Source organism: Schistocerca gregaria, unplaced genomic scaffold (genome assembly GCF_023897955.1).
Source record: "Schistocerca gregaria isolate iqSchGreg1 unplaced genomic scaffold, iqSchGreg1.2 ptg001608l, whole genome shotgun sequence".
Classification (NCBI taxonomy): Eukaryota; Metazoa; Arthropoda; class Insecta; order Orthoptera; family Acrididae; genus Schistocerca; species Schistocerca gregaria.
The window spans coordinates 1-23,577 of record NW_026062883.1 but is presented as its reverse complement, the minus strand read 5'-3'; the positions used below and the strand labels follow the sequence as shown (position 1 = coordinate 23,577).

At 53.7% G+C, this 23,577-nt stretch overlaps 45 non-coding genes across 45 annotated transcripts; all 45 read left to right on the top strand.

Annotated features, from left to right (window-relative positions):
• Positions 1 to 301: 301 nt before the first annotated feature.
• Trnah-gug (transfer RNA histidin (anticodon GUG)) lies at positions 302 to 373 on the top strand. The gene has a single exon. It is a non-coding gene; the product is annotated as a tRNA-His (tRNA).
• A 453-nt stretch (positions 374 to 826) lies between these two features.
• Positions 827 to 908, top strand: Trnal-uag (transfer RNA leucine (anticodon UAG)). Its single transcript has one exon. It is a non-coding gene; the product is annotated as a tRNA-Leu (tRNA).
• A 445-nt stretch (positions 909 to 1,353) lies between these two features.
• On the top strand, positions 1,354 to 1,425 carry Trnae-cuc (transfer RNA glutamic acid (anticodon CUC)). Its single transcript has one exon. It is a non-coding gene; the product is annotated as a tRNA-Glu (tRNA).
• A 391-nt stretch (positions 1,426 to 1,816) lies between these two features.
• Trnah-gug (transfer RNA histidin (anticodon GUG)) lies at positions 1,817 to 1,888 on the top strand. Its single transcript has one exon. It is a non-coding gene; the product is annotated as a tRNA-His (tRNA).
• A 453-nt stretch (positions 1,889 to 2,341) lies between these two features.
• Trnal-uag (transfer RNA leucine (anticodon UAG)) lies at positions 2,342 to 2,423 on the top strand. The gene has a single exon. It is a non-coding gene; the product is annotated as a tRNA-Leu (tRNA).
• Positions 2,424 to 2,868: 445 nt separating this feature from the next.
• Positions 2,869 to 2,940, top strand: Trnae-cuc (transfer RNA glutamic acid (anticodon CUC)). The gene has a single exon. It is a non-coding gene; the product is annotated as a tRNA-Glu (tRNA).
• A 391-nt stretch (positions 2,941 to 3,331) lies between these two features.
• Positions 3,332 to 3,403, top strand: Trnah-gug (transfer RNA histidin (anticodon GUG)). The gene has a single exon. It is a non-coding gene; the product is annotated as a tRNA-His (tRNA).
• Positions 3,404 to 3,856: 453 nt separating this feature from the next.
• Trnal-uag (transfer RNA leucine (anticodon UAG)) lies at positions 3,857 to 3,938 on the top strand. Its single transcript has one exon. It is a non-coding gene; the product is annotated as a tRNA-Leu (tRNA).
• A 445-nt stretch (positions 3,939 to 4,383) lies between these two features.
• Trnae-cuc (transfer RNA glutamic acid (anticodon CUC)) lies at positions 4,384 to 4,455 on the top strand. The gene has a single exon. It is a non-coding gene; the product is annotated as a tRNA-Glu (tRNA).
• Positions 4,456 to 4,846: 391 nt separating this feature from the next.
• On the top strand, positions 4,847 to 4,918 carry Trnah-gug (transfer RNA histidin (anticodon GUG)). The gene has a single exon. It is a non-coding gene; the product is annotated as a tRNA-His (tRNA).
• Positions 4,919 to 5,371: 453 nt separating this feature from the next.
• On the top strand, positions 5,372 to 5,453 carry Trnal-uag (transfer RNA leucine (anticodon UAG)). The gene has a single exon. It is a non-coding gene; the product is annotated as a tRNA-Leu (tRNA).
• Positions 5,454 to 5,898: 445 nt separating this feature from the next.
• On the top strand, positions 5,899 to 5,970 carry Trnae-cuc (transfer RNA glutamic acid (anticodon CUC)). Its single transcript has one exon. It is a non-coding gene; the product is annotated as a tRNA-Glu (tRNA).
• A 391-nt stretch (positions 5,971 to 6,361) lies between these two features.
• On the top strand, positions 6,362 to 6,433 carry Trnah-gug (transfer RNA histidin (anticodon GUG)). Its single transcript has one exon. It is a non-coding gene; the product is annotated as a tRNA-His (tRNA).
• A 453-nt stretch (positions 6,434 to 6,886) lies between these two features.
• On the top strand, positions 6,887 to 6,968 carry Trnal-uag (transfer RNA leucine (anticodon UAG)). Its single transcript has one exon. It is a non-coding gene; the product is annotated as a tRNA-Leu (tRNA).
• Positions 6,969 to 7,413: 445 nt separating this feature from the next.
• Trnae-cuc (transfer RNA glutamic acid (anticodon CUC)) lies at positions 7,414 to 7,485 on the top strand. The gene has a single exon. It is a non-coding gene; the product is annotated as a tRNA-Glu (tRNA).
• Positions 7,486 to 7,876: 391 nt separating this feature from the next.
• On the top strand, positions 7,877 to 7,948 carry Trnah-gug (transfer RNA histidin (anticodon GUG)). The gene has a single exon. It is a non-coding gene; the product is annotated as a tRNA-His (tRNA).
• A 991-nt stretch (positions 7,949 to 8,939) lies between these two features.
• Trnae-cuc (transfer RNA glutamic acid (anticodon CUC)) lies at positions 8,940 to 9,011 on the top strand. The gene has a single exon. It is a non-coding gene; the product is annotated as a tRNA-Glu (tRNA).
• A 391-nt stretch (positions 9,012 to 9,402) lies between these two features.
• Positions 9,403 to 9,474, top strand: Trnah-gug (transfer RNA histidin (anticodon GUG)). The gene has a single exon. It is a non-coding gene; the product is annotated as a tRNA-His (tRNA).
• Positions 9,475 to 9,928: 454 nt separating this feature from the next.
• Trnal-uag (transfer RNA leucine (anticodon UAG)) lies at positions 9,929 to 10,010 on the top strand. The gene has a single exon. It is a non-coding gene; the product is annotated as a tRNA-Leu (tRNA).
• Positions 10,011 to 10,455: 445 nt separating this feature from the next.
• Trnae-cuc (transfer RNA glutamic acid (anticodon CUC)) lies at positions 10,456 to 10,527 on the top strand. The gene has a single exon. It is a non-coding gene; the product is annotated as a tRNA-Glu (tRNA).
• Positions 10,528 to 10,918: 391 nt separating this feature from the next.
• On the top strand, positions 10,919 to 10,990 carry Trnah-gug (transfer RNA histidin (anticodon GUG)). Its single transcript has one exon. It is a non-coding gene; the product is annotated as a tRNA-His (tRNA).
• Positions 10,991 to 11,442: 452 nt separating this feature from the next.
• On the top strand, positions 11,443 to 11,524 carry Trnal-uag (transfer RNA leucine (anticodon UAG)). The gene has a single exon. It is a non-coding gene; the product is annotated as a tRNA-Leu (tRNA).
• A 445-nt stretch (positions 11,525 to 11,969) lies between these two features.
• On the top strand, positions 11,970 to 12,041 carry Trnae-cuc (transfer RNA glutamic acid (anticodon CUC)). Its single transcript has one exon. It is a non-coding gene; the product is annotated as a tRNA-Glu (tRNA).
• Positions 12,042 to 12,432: 391 nt separating this feature from the next.
• Positions 12,433 to 12,504, top strand: Trnah-gug (transfer RNA histidin (anticodon GUG)). Its single transcript has one exon. It is a non-coding gene; the product is annotated as a tRNA-His (tRNA).
• A 453-nt stretch (positions 12,505 to 12,957) lies between these two features.
• On the top strand, positions 12,958 to 13,039 carry Trnal-uag (transfer RNA leucine (anticodon UAG)). Its single transcript has one exon. It is a non-coding gene; the product is annotated as a tRNA-Leu (tRNA).
• Positions 13,040 to 13,484: 445 nt separating this feature from the next.
• On the top strand, positions 13,485 to 13,556 carry Trnae-cuc (transfer RNA glutamic acid (anticodon CUC)). The gene has a single exon. It is a non-coding gene; the product is annotated as a tRNA-Glu (tRNA).
• A 391-nt stretch (positions 13,557 to 13,947) lies between these two features.
• On the top strand, positions 13,948 to 14,019 carry Trnah-gug (transfer RNA histidin (anticodon GUG)). The gene has a single exon. It is a non-coding gene; the product is annotated as a tRNA-His (tRNA).
• A 453-nt stretch (positions 14,020 to 14,472) lies between these two features.
• Positions 14,473 to 14,554, top strand: Trnal-uag (transfer RNA leucine (anticodon UAG)). The gene has a single exon. It is a non-coding gene; the product is annotated as a tRNA-Leu (tRNA).
• A 445-nt stretch (positions 14,555 to 14,999) lies between these two features.
• On the top strand, positions 15,000 to 15,071 carry Trnae-cuc (transfer RNA glutamic acid (anticodon CUC)). The gene has a single exon. It is a non-coding gene; the product is annotated as a tRNA-Glu (tRNA).
• A 391-nt stretch (positions 15,072 to 15,462) lies between these two features.
• Trnah-gug (transfer RNA histidin (anticodon GUG)) lies at positions 15,463 to 15,534 on the top strand. The gene has a single exon. It is a non-coding gene; the product is annotated as a tRNA-His (tRNA).
• A 453-nt stretch (positions 15,535 to 15,987) lies between these two features.
• Positions 15,988 to 16,069, top strand: Trnal-uag (transfer RNA leucine (anticodon UAG)). Its single transcript has one exon. It is a non-coding gene; the product is annotated as a tRNA-Leu (tRNA).
• A 445-nt stretch (positions 16,070 to 16,514) lies between these two features.
• Trnae-cuc (transfer RNA glutamic acid (anticodon CUC)) lies at positions 16,515 to 16,586 on the top strand. Its single transcript has one exon. It is a non-coding gene; the product is annotated as a tRNA-Glu (tRNA).
• Positions 16,587 to 16,977: 391 nt separating this feature from the next.
• On the top strand, positions 16,978 to 17,049 carry Trnah-gug (transfer RNA histidin (anticodon GUG)). Its single transcript has one exon. It is a non-coding gene; the product is annotated as a tRNA-His (tRNA).
• Positions 17,050 to 17,502: 453 nt separating this feature from the next.
• Trnal-uag (transfer RNA leucine (anticodon UAG)) lies at positions 17,503 to 17,584 on the top strand. The gene has a single exon. It is a non-coding gene; the product is annotated as a tRNA-Leu (tRNA).
• A 445-nt stretch (positions 17,585 to 18,029) lies between these two features.
• Positions 18,030 to 18,101, top strand: Trnae-cuc (transfer RNA glutamic acid (anticodon CUC)). Its single transcript has one exon. It is a non-coding gene; the product is annotated as a tRNA-Glu (tRNA).
• A 391-nt stretch (positions 18,102 to 18,492) lies between these two features.
• Positions 18,493 to 18,564, top strand: Trnah-gug (transfer RNA histidin (anticodon GUG)). Its single transcript has one exon. It is a non-coding gene; the product is annotated as a tRNA-His (tRNA).
• A 453-nt stretch (positions 18,565 to 19,017) lies between these two features.
• Trnal-uag (transfer RNA leucine (anticodon UAG)) lies at positions 19,018 to 19,099 on the top strand. The gene has a single exon. It is a non-coding gene; the product is annotated as a tRNA-Leu (tRNA).
• A 445-nt stretch (positions 19,100 to 19,544) lies between these two features.
• Trnae-cuc (transfer RNA glutamic acid (anticodon CUC)) lies at positions 19,545 to 19,616 on the top strand. The gene has a single exon. It is a non-coding gene; the product is annotated as a tRNA-Glu (tRNA).
• A 391-nt stretch (positions 19,617 to 20,007) lies between these two features.
• Positions 20,008 to 20,079, top strand: Trnah-gug (transfer RNA histidin (anticodon GUG)). The gene has a single exon. It is a non-coding gene; the product is annotated as a tRNA-His (tRNA).
• Positions 20,080 to 20,534: 455 nt separating this feature from the next.
• On the top strand, positions 20,535 to 20,616 carry Trnal-uag (transfer RNA leucine (anticodon UAG)). The gene has a single exon. It is a non-coding gene; the product is annotated as a tRNA-Leu (tRNA).
• Positions 20,617 to 21,063: 447 nt separating this feature from the next.
• Positions 21,064 to 21,135, top strand: Trnae-cuc (transfer RNA glutamic acid (anticodon CUC)). Its single transcript has one exon. It is a non-coding gene; the product is annotated as a tRNA-Glu (tRNA).
• A 393-nt stretch (positions 21,136 to 21,528) lies between these two features.
• On the top strand, positions 21,529 to 21,601 carry Trnah-gug (transfer RNA histidin (anticodon GUG)). Its single transcript has one exon. It is a non-coding gene; the product is annotated as a tRNA-His (tRNA).
• A 452-nt stretch (positions 21,602 to 22,053) lies between these two features.
• Trnal-uag (transfer RNA leucine (anticodon UAG)) lies at positions 22,054 to 22,135 on the top strand. The gene has a single exon. It is a non-coding gene; the product is annotated as a tRNA-Leu (tRNA).
• A 445-nt stretch (positions 22,136 to 22,580) lies between these two features.
• Trnae-cuc (transfer RNA glutamic acid (anticodon CUC)) lies at positions 22,581 to 22,652 on the top strand. The gene has a single exon. It is a non-coding gene; the product is annotated as a tRNA-Glu (tRNA).
• Positions 22,653 to 23,043: 391 nt separating this feature from the next.
• Trnah-gug (transfer RNA histidin (anticodon GUG)) lies at positions 23,044 to 23,115 on the top strand. Its single transcript has one exon. It is a non-coding gene; the product is annotated as a tRNA-His (tRNA).
• Positions 23,116 to 23,577: the final 462 nt, after the last annotated feature.

Sequence of the window (23,577 nt, the reverse complement as noted above, 5' to 3'; positions counted from 1 at the left end):
TGATTCGTTGCAACACCTGACGGCGAGAGAGATGGGCGTCTATCCACTTGTTATCCAGCCACATACCGGTACCTGTTGTCAAGAGGCTTGGAGGTCTGCAACACATTGCCACGGAGGTGGATGCAGCTAACCACTGTAGTTAGTGTACTGACAGCGCAGGCACGTTCATTAGCTCGCATGCATGTGATGGAGACCGTGTCTGCCACTGCTGTGGCGTACACCTTGGCCTAGGCTTAGGCTTTGCTGTGTATCGACACTTGCATTCCAGCCAGCTGCTTCCGTGGGCGCCTCCGTGGCCATGGCCGTGATCGTCTAGTGGTTAGGACATTGCGTTGTGGCCGCAATAACCCAGGTTCGAATCCTGGTCACGGCAATTTTTGAAAGTTTCTCCTTGCTGCCGTTGCATTGACGATAGTGCACGAGTACCCGAAATCACAGTGCTTCCTTGGTTTTTCACTCGTGTTCCGCAGGCCGCAGTCCGTACTACCACTTCATCACAAGTGCAACCTTCTTGAGCTCACATATGTCTGTTACATGGAACATTCTAGCTCCGCCCGACAGGTACAGCTATGATACTTTAGTGGTTACGGAAAGCCCAGGTTTCGAAACATGGTCACGGCACGAAAACGTCTCTTGATGCTGTCTCCTTAACTGCGACAGCTACAGACAAGTGGCGTCGCTACCATACGGCGGGCACGGCACTTTCTTGTTGTGGATGGCCTAAAGAGATGCTTCCAGTGGACATGGCACGGCGATTGCCAAGATACTTCCATTTCGAAGTGACCTTTGTAGTACAAATGAAACGTTTTGCCGCTGCTGCTCCAACGGTAACGTGGCCGAGCGGTCTAAGGCGCTGGTTTTAGGCACCAGTCTCTTCGGAGGCGTGGGTTCGAATCCCACCGTTGCCAATTTTGACGTCTCATTTTTGTGCCGATGCGGTGTGTTCTCGTGGGGTAGGACGCAGCTCTTGTGACGCGCGTGTTGTGTAGGTAGCGTGGCCGAGCGGTCTAAGGCGCTGGTATCAGGCACCAGTCTCTTTGGAGGCGTGGGTTCCAAACCCACAGGTGCCAAACGTGTAATGTTGCCTGTGTCGTAGACAGCTGCACTCATTGCCCGCAAAGAAAACGGCACAACAAGGCGTGAGCGTCTGTTTCGTGAATTGTCGTAGAACAGTGCGTGGTGCAACGACAGGATTTGTAGGCGCCTTTTGCTCTCATCATTGCTGGCGTTCGTCTCCACGAAATGCGTCCGGAGCACGCCGCTCTATAACGCGAGAGAGTGGATTTTTTTACACTTGTCGTCGATTAACCGTGGGTTGCTGCTGCGTTCGCTGGAGGAGCGCTGCCGTCGTTATCCGGTGTGGTCTAGTGGCTAGGATACCTGGCTCTCACCCAGGAGGCCCGGGTTCGATTCCCGGTACCGGAAGTGCGCGTTTTTGTTGCTCCTCTTATGCGACTTGTCTCGACTTTGCTCGACTGACGCTACGCTGACGCGTGCACAAAGCCACGTTAAGTATGATTCGTTGCAACACCTGACGGCGAGAGAGATGGGCGTCTATCCACTTGTTATCCAGCCACATACCGGTACCTGTTGTCAAGAGGCTTGGAGGTCTGCAACACATTGCCACGGAGGTGGATGCAGCTAACCACTGTAGTTAGTGTACTGACAGCGCAGGCACGTTCATTAGCTCGCATGCATGTGATGGAGACCGTGTCTGCCACTGCTGTGGCGTACACCTTGGCCTAGGCTTAGGCTTTGCTGTGTATCGACACTTGCATTCCAGCCAGCTGCTTCCGTGGGCGCCTCCGTGGCCATGGCCGTGATCGTCTAGTGGTTAGGACATTGCGTTGTGGCCGCAATAACCCAGGTTCGAATCCTGGTCACGGCAATTTTTGAAAGTTTCTCCTTGCTGCCGTTGCATTGACGATAGTGCACGAGTACCCGAAATCACAGTGCTTCCTTGGTTTTTCACTCGTGTTCCGCAGGCCGCAGTCCGTACTACCACTTCATCACAAGTGCAACCTTCTTGAGCTCACATATGTCTGTTACATGGAACATTCTAGCTCCGCCCGACAGGTACAGCTATGATACTTTAGTGGTTACGGAAAGCCCAGGTTTCGAAACATGGTCACGGCACGAAAACGTCTCTTGATGCTGTCTCCTTAACTGCGACAGCTACAGACAAGTGGCGTCGCTACCATACGGCGGGCACGGCACTTTCTTGTTGTGGATGGCCTAAAGAGATGCTTCCAGTGGACATGGCACGGCGATTGCCAAGATACTTCCATTTCGAAGTGACCTTTGTAGTACAAATGAAACGTTTTGCCGCTGCTGCTCCAACGGTAACGTGGCCGAGCGGTCTAAGGCGCTGGTTTTAGGCACCAGTCTCTTCGGAGGCGTGGGTTCGAATCCCACCGTTGCCAATTTTGACGTCTCATTTTTGTGCCGATGCGGTGTGTTCTCGTGGGGTAGGACGCAGCTCTTGTGACGCGCGTGTTGTGTAGGTAGCGTGGCCGAGCGGTCTAAGGCGCTGGTATCAGGCACCAGTCTCTTTGGAGGCGTGGGTTCCAAACCCACAGGTGCCAAACGTGTAATGTTGCCTGTGTCGTAGACAGCTGCACTCATTGCCCGCAAAGAAAACGGCACAACAAGGCGTGAGCGTCTGTTTCGTGAATTGTCGTAGAACAGTGCGTGGTGCAACGACAGGATTTGTAGGCGCCTTTTGCTCTCATCATTGCTGGCGTTCGTCTCCACGAAATGCGTCCGGAGCACGCCGCTCTATAACGCGAGAGAGTGGATTTTTTTACACTTGTCGTCGATTAACCGTGGGTTGCTGCTGCGTTCGCTGGAGGAGCGCTGCCGTCGTTATCCGGTGTGGTCTAGTGGCTAGGATACCTGGCTCTCACCCAGGAGGCCCGGGTTCGATTCCCGGTACCGGAAGTGCGCGTTTTTGTTGCTCCTCTTATGCGACTTGTCTCGACTTTGCTCGACTGACGCTACGCTGACGCGTGCACAAAGCCACGTTAAGTATGATTCGTTGCAACACCTGACGGCGAGAGAGATGGGCGTCTATCCACTTGTTATCCAGCCACATACCGGTACCTGTTGTCAAGAGGCTTGGAGGTCTGCAACACATTGCCACGGAGGTGGATGCAGCTAACCACTGTAGTTAGTGTACTGACAGCGCAGGCACGTTCATTAGCTCGCATGCATGTGATGGAGACCGTGTCTGCCACTGCTGTGGCGTACACCTTGGCCTAGGCTTAGGCTTTGCTGTGTATCGACACTTGCATTCCAGCCAGCTGCTTCCGTGGGCGCCTCCGTGGCCATGGCCGTGATCGTCTAGTGGTTAGGACATTGCGTTGTGGCCGCAATAACCCAGGTTCGAATCCTGGTCACGGCAATTTTTGAAAGTTTCTCCTTGCTGCCGTTGCATTGACGATAGTGCACGAGTACCCGAAATCACAGTGCTTCCTTGGTTTTTCACTCGTGTTCCGCAGGCCGCAGTCCGTACTACCACTTCATCACAAGTGCAACCTTCTTGAGCTCACATATGTCTGTTACATGGAACATTCTAGCTCCGCCCGACAGGTACAGCTATGATACTTTAGTGGTTACGGAAAGCCCAGGTTTCGAAACATGGTCACGGCACGAAAACGTCTCTTGATGCTGTCTCCTTAACTGCGACAGCTACAGACAAGTGGCGTCGCTACCATACGGCGGGCACGGCACTTTCTTGTTGTGGATGGCCTAAAGAGATGCTTCCAGTGGACATGGCACGGCGATTGCCAAGATACTTCCATTTCGAAGTGACCTTTGTAGTACAAATGAAACGTTTTGCCGCTGCTGCTCCAACGGTAACGTGGCCGAGCGGTCTAAGGCGCTGGTTTTAGGCACCAGTCTCTTCGGAGGCGTGGGTTCGAATCCCACCGTTGCCAATTTTGACGTCTCATTTTTGTGCCGATGCGGTGTGTTCTCGTGGGGTAGGACGCAGCTCTTGTGACGCGCGTGTTGTGTAGGTAGCGTGGCCGAGCGGTCTAAGGCGCTGGTATCAGGCACCAGTCTCTTTGGAGGCGTGGGTTCCAAACCCACAGGTGCCAAACGTGTAATGTTGCCTGTGTCGTAGACAGCTGCACTCATTGCCCGCAAAGAAAACGGCACAACAAGGCGTGAGCGTCTGTTTCGTGAATTGTCGTAGAACAGTGCGTGGTGCAACGACAGGATTTGTAGGCGCCTTTTGCTCTCATCATTGCTGGCGTTCGTCTCCACGAAATGCGTCCGGAGCACGCCGCTCTATAACGCGAGAGAGTGGATTTTTTTACACTTGTCGTCGATTAACCGTGGGTTGCTGCTGCGTTCGCTGGAGGAGCGCTGCCGTCGTTATCCGGTGTGGTCTAGTGGCTAGGATACCTGGCTCTCACCCAGGAGGCCCGGGTTCGATTCCCGGTACCGGAAGTGCGCGTTTTTGTTGCTCCTCTTATGCGACTTGTCTCGACTTTGCTCGACTGACGCTACGCTGACGCGTGCACAAAGCCACGTTAAGTATGATTCGTTGCAACACCTGACGGCGAGAGAGATGGGCGTCTATCCACTTGTTATCCAGCCACATACCGGTACCTGTTGTCAAGAGGCTTGGAGGTCTGCAACACATTGCCACGGAGGTGGATGCAGCTAACCACTGTAGTTAGTGTACTGACAGCGCAGGCACGTTCATTAGCTCGCATGCATGTGATGGAGACCGTGTCTGCCACTGCTGTGGCGTACACCTTGGCCTAGGCTTAGGCTTTGCTGTGTATCGACACTTGCATTCCAGCCAGCTGCTTCCGTGGGCGCCTCCGTGGCCATGGCCGTGATCGTCTAGTGGTTAGGACATTGCGTTGTGGCCGCAATAACCCAGGTTCGAATCCTGGTCACGGCAATTTTTGAAAGTTTCTCCTTGCTGCCGTTGCATTGACGATAGTGCACGAGTACCCGAAATCACAGTGCTTCCTTGGTTTTTCACTCGTGTTCCGCAGGCCGCAGTCCGTACTACCACTTCATCACAAGTGCAACCTTCTTGAGCTCACATATGTCTGTTACATGGAACATTCTAGCTCCGCCCGACAGGTACAGCTATGATACTTTAGTGGTTACGGAAAGCCCAGGTTTCGAAACATGGTCACGGCACGAAAACGTCTCTTGATGCTGTCTCCTTAACTGCGACAGCTACAGACAAGTGGCGTCGCTACCATACGGCGGGCACGGCACTTTCTTGTTGTGGATGGCCTAAAGAGATGCTTCCAGTGGACATGGCACGGCGATTGCCAAGATACTTCCATTTCGAAGTGACCTTTGTAGTACAAATGAAACGTTTTGCCGCTGCTGCTCCAACGGTAACGTGGCCGAGCGGTCTAAGGCGCTGGTTTTAGGCACCAGTCTCTTCGGAGGCGTGGGTTCGAATCCCACCGTTGCCAATTTTGACGTCTCATTTTTGTGCCGATGCGGTGTGTTCTCGTGGGGTAGGACGCAGCTCTTGTGACGCGCGTGTTGTGTAGGTAGCGTGGCCGAGCGGTCTAAGGCGCTGGTATCAGGCACCAGTCTCTTTGGAGGCGTGGGTTCCAAACCCACAGGTGCCAAACGTGTAATGTTGCCTGTGTCGTAGACAGCTGCACTCATTGCCCGCAAAGAAAACGGCACAACAAGGCGTGAGCGTCTGTTTCGTGAATTGTCGTAGAACAGTGCGTGGTGCAACGACAGGATTTGTAGGCGCCTTTTGCTCTCATCATTGCTGGCGTTCGTCTCCACGAAATGCGTCCGGAGCACGCCGCTCTATAACGCGAGAGAGTGGATTTTTTTACACTTGTCGTCGATTAACCGTGGGTTGCTGCTGCGTTCGCTGGAGGAGCGCTGCCGTCGTTATCCGGTGTGGTCTAGTGGCTAGGATACCTGGCTCTCACCCAGGAGGCCCGGGTTCGATTCCCGGTACCGGAAGTGCGCGTTTTTGTTGCTCCTCTTATGCGACTTGTCTCGACTTTGCTCGACTGACGCTACGCTGACGCGTGCACAAAGCCACGTTAAGTATGATTCGTTGCAACACCTGACGGCGAGAGAGATGGGCGTCTATCCACTTGTTATCCAGCCACATACCGGTACCTGTTGTCAAGAGGCTTGGAGGTCTGCAACACATTGCCACGGAGGTGGATGCAGCTAACCACTGTAGTTAGTGTACTGACAGCGCAGGCACGTTCATTAGCTCGCATGCATGTGATGGAGACCGTGTCTGCCACTGCTGTGGCGTACACCTTGGCCTAGGCTTAGGCTTTGCTGTGTATCGACACTTGCATTCCAGCCAGCTGCTTCCGTGGGCGCCTCCGTGGCCATGGCCGTGATCGTCTAGTGGTTAGGACATTGCGTTGTGGCCGCAATAACCCAGGTTCGAATCCTGGTCACGGCAATTTTTGAAAGTTTCTCCTTGCTGCCGTTGCATTGACGATAGTGCACGAGTACCCGAAATCACAGTGCTTCCTTGGTTTTTCACTCGTGTTCCGCAGGCCGCAGTCCGTACTACCACTTCATCACAAGTGCAACCTTCTTGAGCTCACATATGTCTGTTACATGGAACATTCTAGCTCCGCCCGACAGGTACAGCTATGATACTTTAGTGGTTACGGAAAGCCCAGGTTTCGAAACATGGTCACGGCACGAAAACGTCTCTTGATGCTGTCTCCTTAACTGCGACAGCTACAGACAAGTGGCGTCGCTACCATACGGCGGGCACGGCACTTTCTTGTTGTGGATGGCCTAAAGAGATGCTTCCAGTGGACATGGCACGGCGATTGCCAAGATACTTCCATTTCGAAGTGACCTTTGTAGTACAAATGAAACGTTTTGCCGCTGCTGCTCCAACGGTAACGTGGCCGAGCGGTCTAAGGCGCTGGTTTTAGGCACCAGTCTCTTCGGAGGCGTGGGTTCGAATCCCACCGTTGCCAATTTTGACGTCTCATTTTTGTGCCGATGCGGTGTGTTCTCGTGGGGTAGGACGCAGCTCTTGTGACGCGCGTGTTGTGTAGGTAGCGTGGCCGAGCGGTCTAAGGCGCTGGTATCAGGCACCAGTCTCTTTGGAGGCGTGGGTTCCAAACCCACAGGTGCCAAACGTGTAATGTTGCCTGTGTCGTAGACAGCTGCACTCATTGCCCGCAAAGAAAACGGCACAACAAGGCGTGAGCGTCTGTTTCGTGAATTGTCGTAGAACAGTGCGTGGTGCAACGACAGGATTTGTAGGCGCCTTTTGCTCTCATCATTGCTGGCGTTCGTCTCCACGAAATGCGTCCGGAGCACGCCGCTCTATAACGCGAGAGAGTGGATTTTTTTACACTTGTCGTCGATTAACCGTGGGTTGCTGCTGCGTTCGCTGGAGGAGCGCTGCCGTCGTTATCCGGTGTGGTCTAGTGGCTAGGATACCTGGCTCTCACCCAGGAGGCCCGGGTTCGATTCCCGGTACCGGAAGTGCGCGTTTTTGTTGCTCCTCTTATGCGACTTGTCTCGACTTTGCTCGACTGACGCTACGCTGACGCGTGCACAAAGCCACGTTAAGTATGATTCGTTGCAACACCTGACGGCGAGAGAGATGGGCGTCTATCCACTTGTTATCCAGCCACATACCGGTACCTGTTGTCAAGAGGCTTGGAGGTCTGCAACACATTGCCACGGAGGTGGATGCAGCTAACCACTGTAGTTAGTGTACTGACAGCGCAGGCACGTTCATTAGCTCGCATGCATGTGATGGAGACCGTGTCTGCCACTGCTGTGGCGTACACCTTGGCCTAGGCTTAGGCTTTGCTGTGTATCGACACTTGCATTCCAGCCAGCTGCTTCCGTGGGCGCCTCCGTGGCCATGGCCGTGATCGTCTAGTGGTTAGGACATTGCGTTGTGGCCGCAATAACCCAGGTTCGAATCCTGGTCACGGCAATTTTTGAAAGTTTCTCCTTGCTGCCGTTGCATTGACGATAGTGCACGAGTACCCGAAATCACAGTGCTTCCTTGGTTTTTCACTCGTGTTCCGCAGGCCGCAGTCCGTACTACCACTTCATCACAAGTGCAACCTTCTTGAGCTCACATATGTCTGTTACATGGAACATTCTAGCTCCGCCCGACAGGTACAGCTATGATACTTTAGTGGTTACGGAAAGCCCAGGTTTCGAAACATGGTCACGGCACGAAAACGTCTCTTGATGCTGTCTCCTTAACTGCGACAGCTACAGACAAGTGGCGTCGCTACCATACGGCGGGCACGGCACTTTCTTGTTGTGGATGGCCTAAAGAGATGCTTCCAGTGGACATGGCACGGCGATTGCCAAGATACTTCCATTTCGAAGTGACCTTTGTAGTACAAATGAAACGTTTTGCCGCTGCTGCTCCAACGGTAACGTGGCCGAGCGGTCTAATCTGTCTCGCGTGTGTTGGTTTTAGGCACCAGTCTCTTCGGAGGCGTGGGTTCGAATCCCACCGTTGCCAATTTTGACGTCTCATTTTTGTGCCGATGCGGTGTGTTCTCGTGGGGTAGGACGCAGCTCTTGTGACGCGCGTGTTGTGTAGGTAGCGTGGCCGAGCGGTCTAAGGCGCTGGTATCAGGCACCAGTCTCTTTGGAGGCGTGGGTTCCAAACCCACAGGTGCCAAACGTGTAATGTTGCCTGTGTCGTAGACAGCTGCACTCATTGCCCGCAAAGAAAACGGCACAACAAGGCGTGAGCGTCTGTTTCGTGAATTGTCGTAGAACAGTGCGTGGTGCAACGACAGGATTTGTAGGCGCCTTTTGCTCTCATCATTGCTGGCGTTCGTCTCCACGAAATGCGTCCGGAGCACGCCGCTCTATAACGCGAGAGAGTGGATTTTTTTACACTTGTCGTCGATTAACCGTGGGTTGCTGCTGCGTTCGCTGGAGGAGCGCTGCCGTCGTTATCCGGTGTGGTCTAGTGGCTAGGATACCTGGCTCTCACCCAGGAGGCCCGGGTTCGATTCCCGGTACCGGAAGTGCGCGTTTTTGTTGCTCCTCTTATGCGACTTGTCTCGACTTTGCTCGACTGACGCTACGCTGACGCGTGCACAAAGCCACGTTAAGTATGATTCGTTGCAACACCTGACGGCGAGAGAGATGGGCGTCTATCCACTTGTTATCCAGCCACATACCGGTACCTGTTGTCAAGAGGCTTGGAGGTCTGCAACACATTGCCACGGAGGTGGATGCAGCTAACCACTGTAGTTAGTGTACTGACAGCGCAGGCACGTTCATTAGCTCGCATGCATGTGATGGAGACCGTGTCTGCCACTGCTGTGGCGTACACCTTGGCCTAGGCTTAGGCTTTGCTGTGTATCGACACTTGCATTCCAGCCAGCTGCTTCCGTGGGCGCCTCCGTGGCCATGGCCGTGATCGTCTAGTGGTTAGGACATTGCGTTGTGGCCGCAATAACCCAGGTTCGAATCCTGGTCACGGCAATTTTTGAAAGTTTCTCCTTGCTGCCGTTGCATTGACGATAGTGCACGAGTACCCGAAATCACAGTGCTTCCTTGGTTTTTCACTCGTGTTCCGCAGGCCGCAGTCCGTACTACCACTTCATCACAAGTGCAACCTTCTTGAGCTCACATATGTCTGTTACATGGAACATTCTAGCTCCGCCCGACAGGTACAGCTATGATACTTTAGTGGTTACGGAAAGCCCAGGTTTCGAAACATGGTCACGGCACGAAAACGTCTCTTGATGCTGTCTCCTTAACTGCGACAGCTACAGACAAGTGGCGTCGCTACCATACGGCGGGCACGGCACTTTCTTGTTGTGGATGGCCTAAAGAGATGCTTCCAGTGGACATGGCACGGCGATTGCCAAGATACTTCCATTTCGAAGTGACCTTTGTAGTACAAATGAAACGTTTTGCCGCTGCTAGCTCCAACGGTAACGTGGCCGAGCGGTCTAAGGCGCTGGTTTTAGGCACCAGTCTCTTCGGAGGCGTGGGTTCGAATCCCACCGTTGCCAATTTTGACGTCTCATTTTTGTGCCGATGCGGTGTGTTCTCGTGGGGTAGGACGCAGCTCTTGTGACGCGCGTGTTGTGTAGGTAGCGTGGCCGAGCGGTCTAAGGCGCTGGTATCAGGCACCAGTCTCTTTGGAGGCGTGGGTTCCAAACCCACAGGTGCCAAACGTGTAATGTTGCCTGTGTCGTAGACAGCTGCACTCATTGCCCGCAAAGAAAACGGCACAACAAGGCGTGAGCGTCTGTTTCGTGAATTGTCGTAGAACAGTGCGTGGTGCAACGACAGGATTTGTAGGCGCCTTTTGCTCTCATCATTGCTGGCGTTCGTCTCCACGAAATGCGTCCGGAGCACGCCGCTCTATAACGCGAGAGAGTGGATTTTTTTACACTTGTCGTCGATTAACCGTGGGTTGCTGCTGCGTTCGCTGGAGGAGCGCTGCCGTCGTTATCCGGTGTGGTCTAGTGGCTAGGATACCTGGCTCTCACCCAGGAGGCCCGGGTTCGATTCCCGGTACCGGAAGTGCGCGTTTTTGTTGCTCCTCTTATGCGACTTGTCTCGACTTTGCTCGACTGACGCTACGCTGACGCGTGCACAAAGCCACGTTAAGTATGATTCGTTGCAACACCTGACGGCGAGAGAGATGGGCGTCTATCCACTTGTTATCCAGCCACATACCGGTACCTGTTGTCAAGAGGCTTGGAGGTCTGCAACACATTGCCACGGAGGTGGATGCAGCTAACCACTGTAGTTAGTGTACTGACAGCGCAGGCACGTTCATTAGCTCGCATGCATGTGATGGAGACCGTGTCTGCCACTGCTGTGGCGTACACCTTGGCCTAGGCTTAGGCTTTGCTGTGTATCGACACTTGCATTCCAGCCAGCTGCTTCCGTGGGCGCCTCCGTGGCCATGGCCGTGATCGTCTAGTGGTTAGGACATTGCGTTGTGGCCGCAATAACCCAGGTTCGAATCCTGGTCACGGCAATTTTTGAAAGTTTCTCCTTGCTGCCGTTGCATTGACGATAGTGCACGAGTACCCGAAATCACAGTGCTTCCTTGGTTTTTCACTCGTGTTCCGCAGGCCGCAGTCCGTACTACCACTTATCACAAGTGCAACCTTCTTGAGCTCACATATGTCTGTTACATGGAACATTCTAGCTCCGCCCGACAGGTACAGCTATGATACTTTAGTGGTTACGGAAAGCCCAGGTTTCGAAACATGGTCACGGCACGAAAACGTCTCTTGATGCTGTCTCCTTAACTGCGACAGCTACAGACAAGTGGCGTCGCTACCATACGGCGGGCACGGCACTTTCTTGTTGTGGATGGCCTAAAGAGATGCTTCCAGTGGACATGGCACGGCGATTGCCAAGATACTTCCATTTCGAAGTGACCTTTGTAGTACAAATGAAACGTTTTGCCGCTGCTGCTCCAACGGTAACGTGGCCGAGCGGTCTAAGGCGCTGGTTTTAGGCACCAGTCTCTTCGGAGGCGTGGGTTCGAATCCCACCGTTGCCAATTTTGACGTCTCATTTTTGTGCCGATGCGGTGTGTTCTCGTGGGGTAGGACGCAGCTCTTGTGACGCGCGTGTTGTGTAGGTAGCGTGGCCGAGCGGTCTAAGGCGCTGGTATCAGGCACCAGTCTCTTTGGAGGCGTGGGTTCCAAACCCACAGGTGCCAAACGTGTAATGTTGCCTGTGTCGTAGACAGCTGCACTCATTGCCCGCAAAGAAAACGGCACAACAAGGCGTGAGCGTCTGTTTCGTGAATTGTCGTAGAACAGTGCGTGGTGCAACGACAGGATTTGTAGGCGCCTTTTGCTCTCATCATTGCTGGCGTTCGTCTCCACGAAATGCGTCCGGAGCACGCCGCTCTATAACGCGAGAGAGTGGATTTTTTTACACTTGTCGTCGATTAACCGTGGGTTGCTGCTGCGTTCGCTGGAGGAGCGCTGCCGTCGTTATCCGGTGTGGTCTAGTGGCTAGGATACCTGGCTCTCACCCAGGAGGCCCGGGTTCGATTCCCGGTACCGGAAGTGCGCGTTTTTGTTGCTCCTCTTATGCGACTTGTCTCGACTTTGCTCGACTGACGCTACGCTGACGCGTGCACAAAGCCACGTTAAGTATGATTCGTTGCAACACCTGACGGCGAGAGAGATGGGCGTCTATCCACTTGTTATCCAGCCACATACCGGTACCTGTTGTCAAGAGGCTTGGAGGTCTGCAACACATTGCCACGGAGGTGGATGCAGCTAACCACTGTAGTTAGTGTACTGACAGCGCAGGCACGTTCATTAGCTCGCATGCATGTGATGGAGACCGTGTCTGCCACTGCTGTGGCGTACACCTTGGCCTAGGCTTAGGCTTTGCTGTGTATCGACACTTGCATTCCAGCCAGCTGCTTCCGTGGGCGCCTCCGTGGCCATGGCCGTGATCGTCTAGTGGTTAGGACATTGCGTTGTGGCCGCAATAACCCAGGTTCGAATCCTGGTCACGGCAATTTTTGAAAGTTTCTCCTTGCTGCCGTTGCATTGACGATAGTGCACGAGTACCCGAAATCACAGTGCTTCCTTGGTTTTTCACTCGTGTTCCGCAGGCCGCAGTCCGTACTACCACTTCATCACAAGTGCAACCTTCTTGAGCTCACATATGTCTGTTACATGGAACATTCTAGCTCCGCCCGACAGGTACAGCTATGATACTTTAGTGGTTACGGAAAGCCCAGGTTTCGAAACATGGTCACGGCACGAAAACGTCTCTTGATGCTGTCTCCTTAACTGCGACAGCTACAGACAAGTGGCGTCGCTACCATACGGCGGGCACGGCACTTTCTTGTTGTGGATGGCCTAAAGAGATGCTTCCAGTGGACATGGCACGGCGATTGCCAAGATACTTCCATTTCGAAGTGACCTTTGTAGTACAAATGAAACGTTTTGCCGCTGCTGCTCCAACGGTAACGTGGCCGAGCGGTCTAAGGCGCTGGTTTTAGGCACCAGTCTCTTCGGAGGCGTGGGTTCGAATCCCACCGTTGCCAATTTTGACGTCTCATTTTTGTGCCGATGCGGTGTGTTCTCGTGGGGTAGGACGCAGCTCTTGTGACGCGCGTGTTGTGTAGGTAGCGTGGCCGAGCGGTCTAAGGCGCTGGTATCAGGCACCAGTCTCTTTGGAGGCGTGGGTTCCAAACCCACAGGTGCCAAACGTGTAATGTTGCCTGTGTCGTAGACAGCTGCACTCATTGCCCGCAAAGAAAACGGCACAACAAGGCGTGAGCGTCTGTTTCGTGAATTGTCGTAGAACAGTGCGTGGTGCAACGACAGGATTTGTAGGCGCCTTTTGCTCTCATCATTGCTGGCGTTCGTCTCCACGAAATGCGTCCGGAGCACGCCGCTCTATAACGCGAGAGAGTGGATTTTTTTACACTTGTCGTCGATTAACCGTGGGTTGCTGCTGCGTTCGCTGGAGGAGCGCTGCCGTCGTTATCCGGTGTGGTCTAGTGGCTAGGATACCTGGCTCTCACCCAGGAGGCCCGGGTTCGATTCCCGGTACCGGAAGTGCGCGTTTTTGTTGCTCCTCTTATGCGACTTGTCTCGACTTTGCTCGACTGACGCTACGCTGACGCGTGCACAAAGCCACGTTAAGTATGATTCGTTGCAACACCTGACGGCGAGAGAGATGGGCGTCTATCCACTTGTTATCCAGCCACATACCGGTACCTGTTGTCAAGAGGCTTGGAGGTCTGCAACACATTGCCACGGAGGTGGATGCAGCTAACCACTGTAGTTAGTGTACTGACAGCGCAGGCACGTTCATTAGCTCGCATGCATGTGATGGAGACCGTGTCTGCCACTGCTGTGGCGTACACCTTGGCCTAGGCTTAGGCTTTGCTGTGTATCGACACTTGCATTCCAGCCAGCTGCTTCCGTGGGCGCCTCCGTGGCCATGGCCGTGATCGTCTAGTGGTTAGGACATTGCGTTGTGGCCGCAATAACCCAGGTTCGAATCCTGGTCACGGCAATTTTTGAAAGTTTCTCCTTGCTGCCGTTGCATTGACGATAGTGCACGAGTACCCGAAATCACAGTGCTTCCTTGGTTTTTCACTCGTGTTCCGCAGGCCGCAGTCCGTACTACCACTTCATCACAAGTGCAACCTTCTTGAGCTCACATATGTCTGTTACATGGAACATTCTAGCTCCGCCCGACAGGTACAGCTATGATACTTTAGTGGTTACGGAAAGCCCAGGTTTCGAAACATGGTCACGGCACGAAAACGTCTCTTGATGCTGTCTCCTTAACTGCGACAGCTACAGACAAGTGGCGTCGCTACCATACGGCGGGCACGGCACTTTCTTGTTGTGGATGGCCTAAAGAGATGCTTCCAGTGGACATGGCACGGCGATTGCCAAGATACTTCCATTTCGAAGTGACCTTTGTAGTACAAATGAAACGTTTTGCCGCTGCTGCTCCAACGGTAACGTGGCCGAGCGGTCTAAGGCGCTGGTTTTAGGCACCAGTCTCTTCGGAGGCGTGGGTTCGAATCCCACCGTTGCCAATTTTGACGTCTCATTTTTGTGCCGATGCGGTGTGTTCTCGTGGGGTAGGACGCAGCTCTTGTGACGCGCGTGTTGTGTAGGTAGCGTGGCCGAGCGGTCTAAGGCGCTGGTATCAGGCACCAGTCTCTTTGGAGGCGTGGGTTCCAAACCCACAGGTGCCAAACGTGTAATGTTGCCTGTGTCGTAGACAGCTGCACTCATTGCCCGCAAAGAAAACGGCACAACAAGGCGTGAGCGTCTGTTTCGTGAATTGTCGTAGAACAGTGCGTGGTGCAACGACAGGATTTGTAGGCGCCTTTTGCTCTCATCATTGCTGGCGTTCGTCTCCACGAAATGCGTCCGGAGCACGCCGCTCTATAACGCGAGAGAGTGGATTTTTTTACACTTGTCGTCGATTAACCGTGGGTTGCTGCTGCGTTCGCTGGAGGAGCGCTGCCGTCGTTATCCGGTGTGGTCTAGTGGCTAGGATACCTGGCTCTCACCCAGGAGGCCCGGGTTCGATTCCCGGTACCGGAAGTGCGCGTTTTTGTTGCTCCTCTTATGCGACTTGTCTCGACTTTGCTCGACTGACGCTACGCTGACGCGTGCACAAAGCCACGTTAAGTATGATTCGTTGCAACACCTGACGGCGAGAGAGATGGGCGTCTATCCACTTGTTATCCAGCCACATACCGGTACCTGTTGTCAAGAGGCTTGGAGGTCTGCAACACATTGCCACGGAGGTGGATGCAGCTAACCACTGTAGTTAGTGTACTGACAGCGCAGGCACGTTCATTAGCTCGCATGCATGTGATGGAGACCGTGTCTGCCACTGCTGTGGCGTACACCTTGGCCTAGGCTTAGGCTTTGCTGTGTATCGACACTTGCATTCCAGCCAGCTGCTTCCGTGGGCGCCTCCGTGGCCATGGCCGTGATCGTCTAGTGGTTAGGACATTGCGTTGTGGCCGCAATAACCCAGGTTCGAATCCTGGTCACGGCAATTTTTGAAAGTTTCTCCTTGCTGCCGTTGCATTGACGATAGTGCACGAGTACCCGAAATCACAGTGCTTCCTTGGTTTTTCACTCGTGTTCCGCAGGCCGCAGTCCGTACTACCACTTCATCACAAGTGCAACCTTCTTGAGCTCACATATGTCTGTTACATGGAACATTCTAGCTCCGCCCGACAGGTACAGCTATGATACTTTAGTGGTTACGGAAAGCCCAGGTTTCGAAACATGGTCACGGCACGAAAACGTCTCTTGATGCTGTCTCCTTAACTGCGACAGCTACAGACAAGTGGCGTCGCTACCATACGGCGGGCACGGCACTTTCTTGTTGTGGATGGCCTAAAGAGATGCTTCCAGTGGACATGGCACGGCGATTGCCAAGATACTTCCATTTCGAAGTGACCTTTGTAGTACAAATGAAACGTTTTGCCGCTGCTGCTCCAACGGTAACGTGGCCGAGCGGTCTAAGGCGCTGGTTTTAGGCACCAGTCTCTTCGGAGGCGTGGGTTCGAATCCCACCGTTGCCAATTTTGACGTCTCATTTTTGTGCCGATGCGGTGTGTTCTCGTGGGGTAGGACGCAGCTCTTGTGACGCGCGTGTTGTGTAGGTAGCGTGGCCGAGCGGTCTAAGGCGCTGGTATCAGGCACCAGTCTCTTTGGAGGCGTGGGTTCCAAACCCACAGGTGCCAAACGTGTAATGTTGCCTGTGTCGTAGACAGCTGCACTCATTGCCCGCAAAGAAAACGGCACAACAAGGCGTGAGCGTCTGTTTCGTGAATTGTCGTAGAACAGTGCGTGGTGCAACGACAGGATTTGTAGGCGCCTTTTGCTCTCATCATTGCTGGCGTTCGTCTCCACGAAATGCGTCCGGAGCACGCCGCTCTATAACGCGAGAGAGTGGATTTTTTTACACTTGTCGTCGATTAACCGTGGGTTGCTGCTGCGTTCGCTGGAGGAGCGCTGCCGTCGTTATCCGGTGTGGTCTAGTGGCTAGGATACCTGGCTCTCACCCAGGAGGCCCGGGTTCGATTCCCGGTACCGGAAGTGCGCGTTTTTGTTGCTCCTCTTATGCGACTTGTCTCGACTTTGCTCGACTGACGCTACGCTGACGCGTGCACAAAGCCACGTTAAGTATGATTCGTTGCAACACCTGACGGCGAGAGAGATGGGCGTCTATCCACTTGTTATCCAGCCACATACCGGTACCTGTTGTCAAGAGGCTTGGAGGTCTGCAACACATTGCCACGGAGGTGGATGCAGCTAACCACTGTAGTTAGTGTACTGACAGCGCAGGCACGTTCATTAGCTCGCATGCATGTGATGGAGACCGTGTCTGCCACTGCTGTGGCGTACACCTTGGCCTAGGCTTAGGCTTTGCTGTGTATCGACACTTGCATTCCAGCCAGCTGCTTCCGTGGGCGCCTCCGTGGCCATGGCCGTGATCGTCTAGTGGTTAGGACATTGCGTTGTGGCCGCAATAACCCAGGTTCGAATCCTGGTCACGGCAATTTTTGAAAGTTTCTCCTTGCTGCCGTTGCATTGACGATAGTGCACGAGTACCCGAAATCACAGTGCTTCCTTGGTTTTTCACTCGTGTTCCGCAGGCCGCAGTCCGTACTACCACTTCATCACAAGTGCAACCTTCTTGAGCTCACATATGTCTGTTACATGGAACATTCTAGCTCCGCCCGACAGGTACAGCTATGATACTTTAGTGGTTACGGAAAGCCCAGGTTTCGAAACATGGTCACGGCACGAAAACGTCTCTTGATGCTGTCTCCTTAACTGCGACAGCTACAGACAAGTGGCGTCGCTACCATACGGCGGGCACGGCACTTTCTTGTTGTGGATGGCCTAAAGAGATGCTTCCAGTGGACATGGCACGGCGATTGCCAAGATACTTCCATTTCGAAGTGACCTTTGTAGTACAAATGAAACGTTTTGCCGCTGCTGCTCCAACGGTAACGTGGCCGAGCGGTCTAAGGCGCTGGTTTTAGGCACCAGTCTCTTCGGAGGCGTGGGTTCGAATCCCACCGTTGCCAATTTTGACGTCTCATTTTTGTGCCGATGCGGTGTGTTCTCGTGGGGTAGGACGCAGCTCTTGTGACGCGCGTGTTGTGTAGGTAGCGTGGCCGAGCGGTCTAAGGCGCTGGTATCAGGCACCAGTCTCTTTGGAGGCGTGGGTTCCAAACCCACAGGTGCCAAACGTGTAATGTTGCCTGTGTCGTAGACAGCTGCACTCATTGCCCGCAAAGAAAACGGCACAACAAGGCGTGAGCGTCTGTTTCGTGAATTGTCGTAGAACAGTGCGTGGTGCAACGACAGGATTTGTAGGCGCCTTTTGCTCTCATCATTGCTGGCGTTCGTCTCCACGAAATGCGTCCGGAGCACGCCGCTCTATAACGCGAGAGAGTGGATTTTTTTACACTTGTCGTCGATTAACCGTGGGTTGCTGCTGCGTTCGCTGGAGGAGCGCTGCCGTCGTTATCCGGTGTGGTCTAGTGGCTAGGATACCTGGCTCTCACCCAGGAGGCCCGGGTTCGATTCCCGGTACCGGAAGTGCGCGTTTTTGTTGCTCCTCTTATGCGACTTGTCTCGACTTTGCTCGACTGACGCTACGCTGACGCGTGCACAAAGCCACGTTAAGTATGATTCGTTGCAACACCTGACGGCGAGAGAGATGGGCGTCTATCCACTTGTTATCCAGCCACATACCGGTACCTGTTGTCAAGAGGCTTGGAGGTCTGCAACACATTGCCACGGAGGTGGATGCAGCTAACCACTGTAGTTAGTGTACTGACAGCGCAGGCACGTTCATTAGCTCGCATGCATGTGATGGAGACCGTGTCTGCCACTGCTGTGGCGTACACCTTGGCCTAGGCTTAGGCTTTGCTGTGTATCGACACTTGCATTCCAGCCAGCTGCTTCCGTGGGCGCCTCCGTGGCCATGGCCGTGATCGTCTAGTGGTTAGGACATTGCGTTGTGGCCGCAATAACCCAGGTTCGAATCCTGGTCACGGCAATTTTTGAAAGTTTCTCCTTGCTGCCGTTGCATTGACGATAGTGCACGAGTACCCGAAATCACAGTGCTTCCTTGGTTTTTCACTCGTGTTCCGCAGGCCGCAGTCCGTACTACCACTTCATCACAAGTGCAACCTTCTTGAGCTCACATATGTCTGTTACATGGAACATTCTAGCTCCGCCCGACAGGTACAGCTATGATACTTTAGTGGTTACGGAAAGCCCAGGTTTCGAAACATGGTCACGGCACGAAAACGTCTCTTGATGCTGTCTCCTTAACTGCGACAGCTACAGACAAGTGGCGTCGCTACCATACGGCGGGCACGGCACTTTCTTGTTGTGGATGGCCTAAAGAGATGCTTCCAGTGGACATGGCACGGCGATTGCCAAGATACTTCCATTTCGAAGTGACCTTTGTAGTACAAATGAAACGTTTTGCCGCTGCTGCTCCAACGGTAACGTGGCCGAGCGGTCTAAGGCGCTGGTTTTAGGCACCAGTCTCTTCGGAGGCGTGGGTTCGAATCCCACCGTTGCCAATTTTGACGTCTCATTTTTGTGCCGATGCGGTGTGTTCTCGTGGGGTAGGACGCAGCTCTTGTGACGCGCGTGTTGTGTAGGTAGCGTGGCCGAGCGGTCTAAGGCGCTGGTATCAGGCACCAGTCTCTTTGGAGGCGTGGGTTCCAAACCCACAGGTGCCAAACGTGTAATGTTGCCTGTGTCGTAGACAGCTGCACTCATTGCCCGCAAAGAAAACGGCACAACAAGGCGTGAGCGTCTGTTTCGTGAATTGTCGTAGAACAGTGCGTGGTGCAACGACAGGATTTGTAGGCGCCTTTTGCTCTCATCATTGCTGGCGTTCGTCTCCACGAAATGCGTCCGGAGCACGCCGCTCTATAACGCGAGAGAGTGGATTTTTTTACACTTGTCGTCGATTAACCGTGGGTTGCTGCTGCGTTCGCTGGAGGAGCGCTGCCGTCGTTATCCGGTGTGGTCTAGTGGCTAGGATACCTGGCTCTCACCCAGGAGGCCCGGGTTCGATTCCCGGTACCGGAAGTGCGCGTTTTTGTTGCTCCTCTTATGCGACTTGTCTCGACTTTGCTCGACTGACGCTACGCTGACGCGTGCACAAAGCCACGTTAAGTATGATTCGTTGCAACACCTGACGGCGAGAGAGATGGGCGTCTATCCACTTGTTATCCAGCCACATACCGGTACCTGTTGTCAAGAGGCTTGGAGGTCTGCAACACATTGCCACGGAGGTGGATGCAGCTAACCACTGTAGTTAGTGTACTGACAGCGCAGGCACGTTCATTAGCTCGCATGCATGTGATGGAGACCGTGTCTGCCACTGCTGTGGCGTACACCTTGGCCTAGGCTTAGGCTTTGCTGTGTATCGACACTTGCATTCCAGCCAGCTGCTTCCGTGGGCGCCTCCGTGGCCATGGCCGTGATCGTCTAGTGGTTAGGACATTGCGTTGTGGCCGCAATAACCCAGGTTCGAATCCTGGTCACGGCAATTTTTGAAAGTTTCTCCTTGCTGCCGTTGCATTGACGATAGTGCACGAGTACCCGAAATCACAGTGCTTCCTTGGTTTTTCACTCGTGTTCCGCAGGCCGCAGTCCGTACTACCACTTCATCACAAGTGCAACCTTCTTGAGCTCACATATGTCTGTTACATGGAACATTCTAGCTCCGCCCGACAGGTACAGCTATGATACTTTAGTGGTTACGGAAAGCCCCAGGTTTCGAAACATGGTCACGGCACGAAAACGTCTCTTGATGCTGTCTCCTTAACTGCGACAGCTACAGACAAGTGGCGTCGCTACCATACGGCGGGCACGGCACTTTCTTGTTGTGGATGGCCTAAAGAGATGCTTCCAGTGGACATGGCACGGCGATTGCCAAGATACTTCCATTTCGAAGTGACCTTTGTAGTACAAATGAAACGTTTTTGCCGCTGCTGCTCCAACGGTAACGTGGCCGAGCGGTCTAAGGCGCTGGTTTTAGGCACCAGTCTCTTCGGAGGCGTGGGTTCGAATCCCACCGTTGCCAATTTTGACGTCTCATTTTTGTGCCGATGCGGTGTGTTCTCGTGGGGTAGGACGCAGCTCTTGTGACGCGCGTGTTGTGTAGGTAGCGTGGCCGAGCGGTCTAAGGCGCTGGTATCAGGCACCAGTCTCTTTGGAGGCGTGGGTTCCAAACCCACAGGTGCCAAACGTGTAATGTTGCCTGTGTCGTAGACAGCTGCACTCATTGCCCGCAAAGAAAACGGCACAACAAGGCGTGAGCGTCTGTTTCGTGAATTGTCGTAGAAACAGTGCGTGGTGCAAACGACAGGATTTGTAGGCGCCTTTTGCTCTCATCATTGCTGGCGTTCGTCTCCACGAAATGCGTCCGGAGCACGCCGCTCTATAACGCGAGAGAGTGGATTTTTTTACACTTGTCGTCGATTAACCGTGGGTTGCTGCTGCGTTCGCTGGAGGAGCGCTGCCGTCGTTATCCGGTGTGGTCTAGTGGCTAGGATACCTGGCTCTCACCCAGGAGGCCCGGGTTCGATTCCCGGTACCGGAAGTGCGCGTTTTTGTTGCTCCTCTTATGCGACTTGTCCTCGACTTTGCTCGACTGACGCTACGCTGACGCGTGCACAAAGCCACGTTAAGTATGATTCGTTGCAACACCTGACGGCGAGAGAGATGGGCGTCTATCCACTTGTTATCCAGCCACATACCGGTACCTGTTGTCAAGAGGCTTGGAGGTCTGCAACACATTGCCACGGAGGTGGATGCAGCTAACCACTGTAGTTAGTGTACTGACAGCGCAGGCACGTTCATTAGCTCGCATGCATGTGATGGAGGACCGTGTCTGCCACTGCTGTGGCGTACACCTTGGCCTAGGCTTAGGCTTTGCTGTGTATCGACACTTGCATTCCAGCCAGCTGCTTCCGTGGGCGCCTCCGTGGCCATGGCCGTGATCGTCTAGTGGTTTAGGACATTGCGTTGTGGCCGCAATAACCCAGGTTCGAATCCTGGTCACGGCAATTTTTGAAAGTTTCTCCTTGCTGCCGTTGCATTGACGATAGTGCACGAGTACCCGAAATCACAGTGCTTCCTTGGTTTTCACTCGTGTTCCGCAGGCCGCAGTCCGTACTACCACTTCATCACAAGTGCAACCTTCTTGAGCTCACATATGTCTGTTACATGGAACATTCTAGCTCCGCCCGACAGGTACAGCTATGATACTTTAGTGGTTACGGAAAGCCCAGGTTTCGAAACATGGTCACGGCACGAAAACGTCTCTTGATGCTGTCTCCTTAACTGCGACAGCTACAGACAAGTGGCGTCGCTACCATACGGCGGGCACGGCACTTTCTTGTTGTGGATGGCCTAAAGAGATGCTTCCAGTGGACATGGCACGGCGATTGCCAAGATACTTCCATTTCGAAGTGACCTTTGTAGTACAAATGAAACGTTTTGCCGCTGCTGCTCCAACGGTAACGTGGCCGAGCGGTCTAAGGCGCTGGTTTTAGGCACCAGTCTCTTCGGAGGCGTGGGTTCGAATCCCACCGTTGCCAATTTTGACGTCTCATTTTTGTGCCGATGCGGTGTGTTCTCGTGGGGTAGGACGCAGCTCTTGTGACGCGCGTGTTGTGTAGGTAGCGTGGCCGAGCGGTCTAAGGCGCTGGTATCAGGCACCAGTCTCTTTGGAGGCGTGGGTTCCAAACCCACAGGTGCCAAACGTGTAATGTTGCCTGTGTCGTAGACAGCTGCACTCATTGCCGCAAAGAAAAACGGCACAACAAGGCGTGAGCGTCTGTTTCGTGAATTGTCGTAGAACAGTGCGTGGTGCAACGACAGGATTTGTAGGCGCCTTTTGCTCTCATCATTGCTGGCGTTCGTCTCCACGAAATGCGTCCGGAGCACGCCGCTCTATAACGCGAGAGAGTGGATTTTTTTACACTTGTCGTCGATTAACCGTGGGTTGCTGCTGCGTTCGCTGGAGGAGCGCTGCCGTCGTTATCCGGTGTGGTCTAGTGGCTAGGATACCTGGCTCTCACCCAGGAGGCCCGGGTTCGATTCCCGGTACCGGAAGTGCGCGTTTTTGTTGCTCCTCTTATGCGACTTGTCTCGACTTTGCTCGACTGACGCTACGCTGACGCGTGCACAAAGCCACGTTAAGTATGATTCGTTGCAACACCTGACGGCGAGAGAGATGGGCGTCTATCCACTTGTTATCCAGCCACATACCGGTACCTGTTGTCAAGAGGCTTGGAGGTCTGCAACACATTGCCACGGAGGTGGATGCAGCTAACCACTGTAGTTAGTGTACTGACAGCGCAGGCACGTTCATTAGCTCGCATGCATGTGATGGAGACCGTGTCTGCCACTGCTGTGGCGTACACCTTGGCCTAGGCTTAGGCTTTGCTGTGTATCGACACTTGCATTCCAGCCAGCTGCTTCCGTGGGCGCCTCCGTGGCCATGGCCGTGATCGTCTAGTGGTTAGGACATTGCGTTGTGGCCGCAATAACCCAGGTTCGAATCCTGGTCACGGCAATTTTTGAAAGTTTCTCCTTGCTGCCGTTGCATTGACGATAGTGCACGAGTACCCCGAAATCACAGTGCTTCCTTGGTTTTTCACTCGTGTTCCGCAGGCCGCAGTCCGTACTACCACTTCATCACAAGTGCAACCTTCTTGAGCTCACATATGTCTGTTACATGGAACATTCTAGCTCCGCCCGACAGGTACAGCTATGATACTTTAGTGGTTACGGAAAGCCCAGGTTTCGAAACATGGTCACGGCACGAAAACGTCTCTTGATGCTGTCTCCTTAACTGCGACAGCTACAGACAAGTGGCGTCGCTACCATTACGGCGGGCACGGCACTTTCTTGTTGTGGATGGCCTAAAGAGATGCTTCCAGTGGACATGGCACGGCGATTGCCAAGATACTTCCATTTCGAAGTGACCTTTGTAGTACAAATGAAACGTTTTGCCGCTGATCTGTCTCGCGTGTGT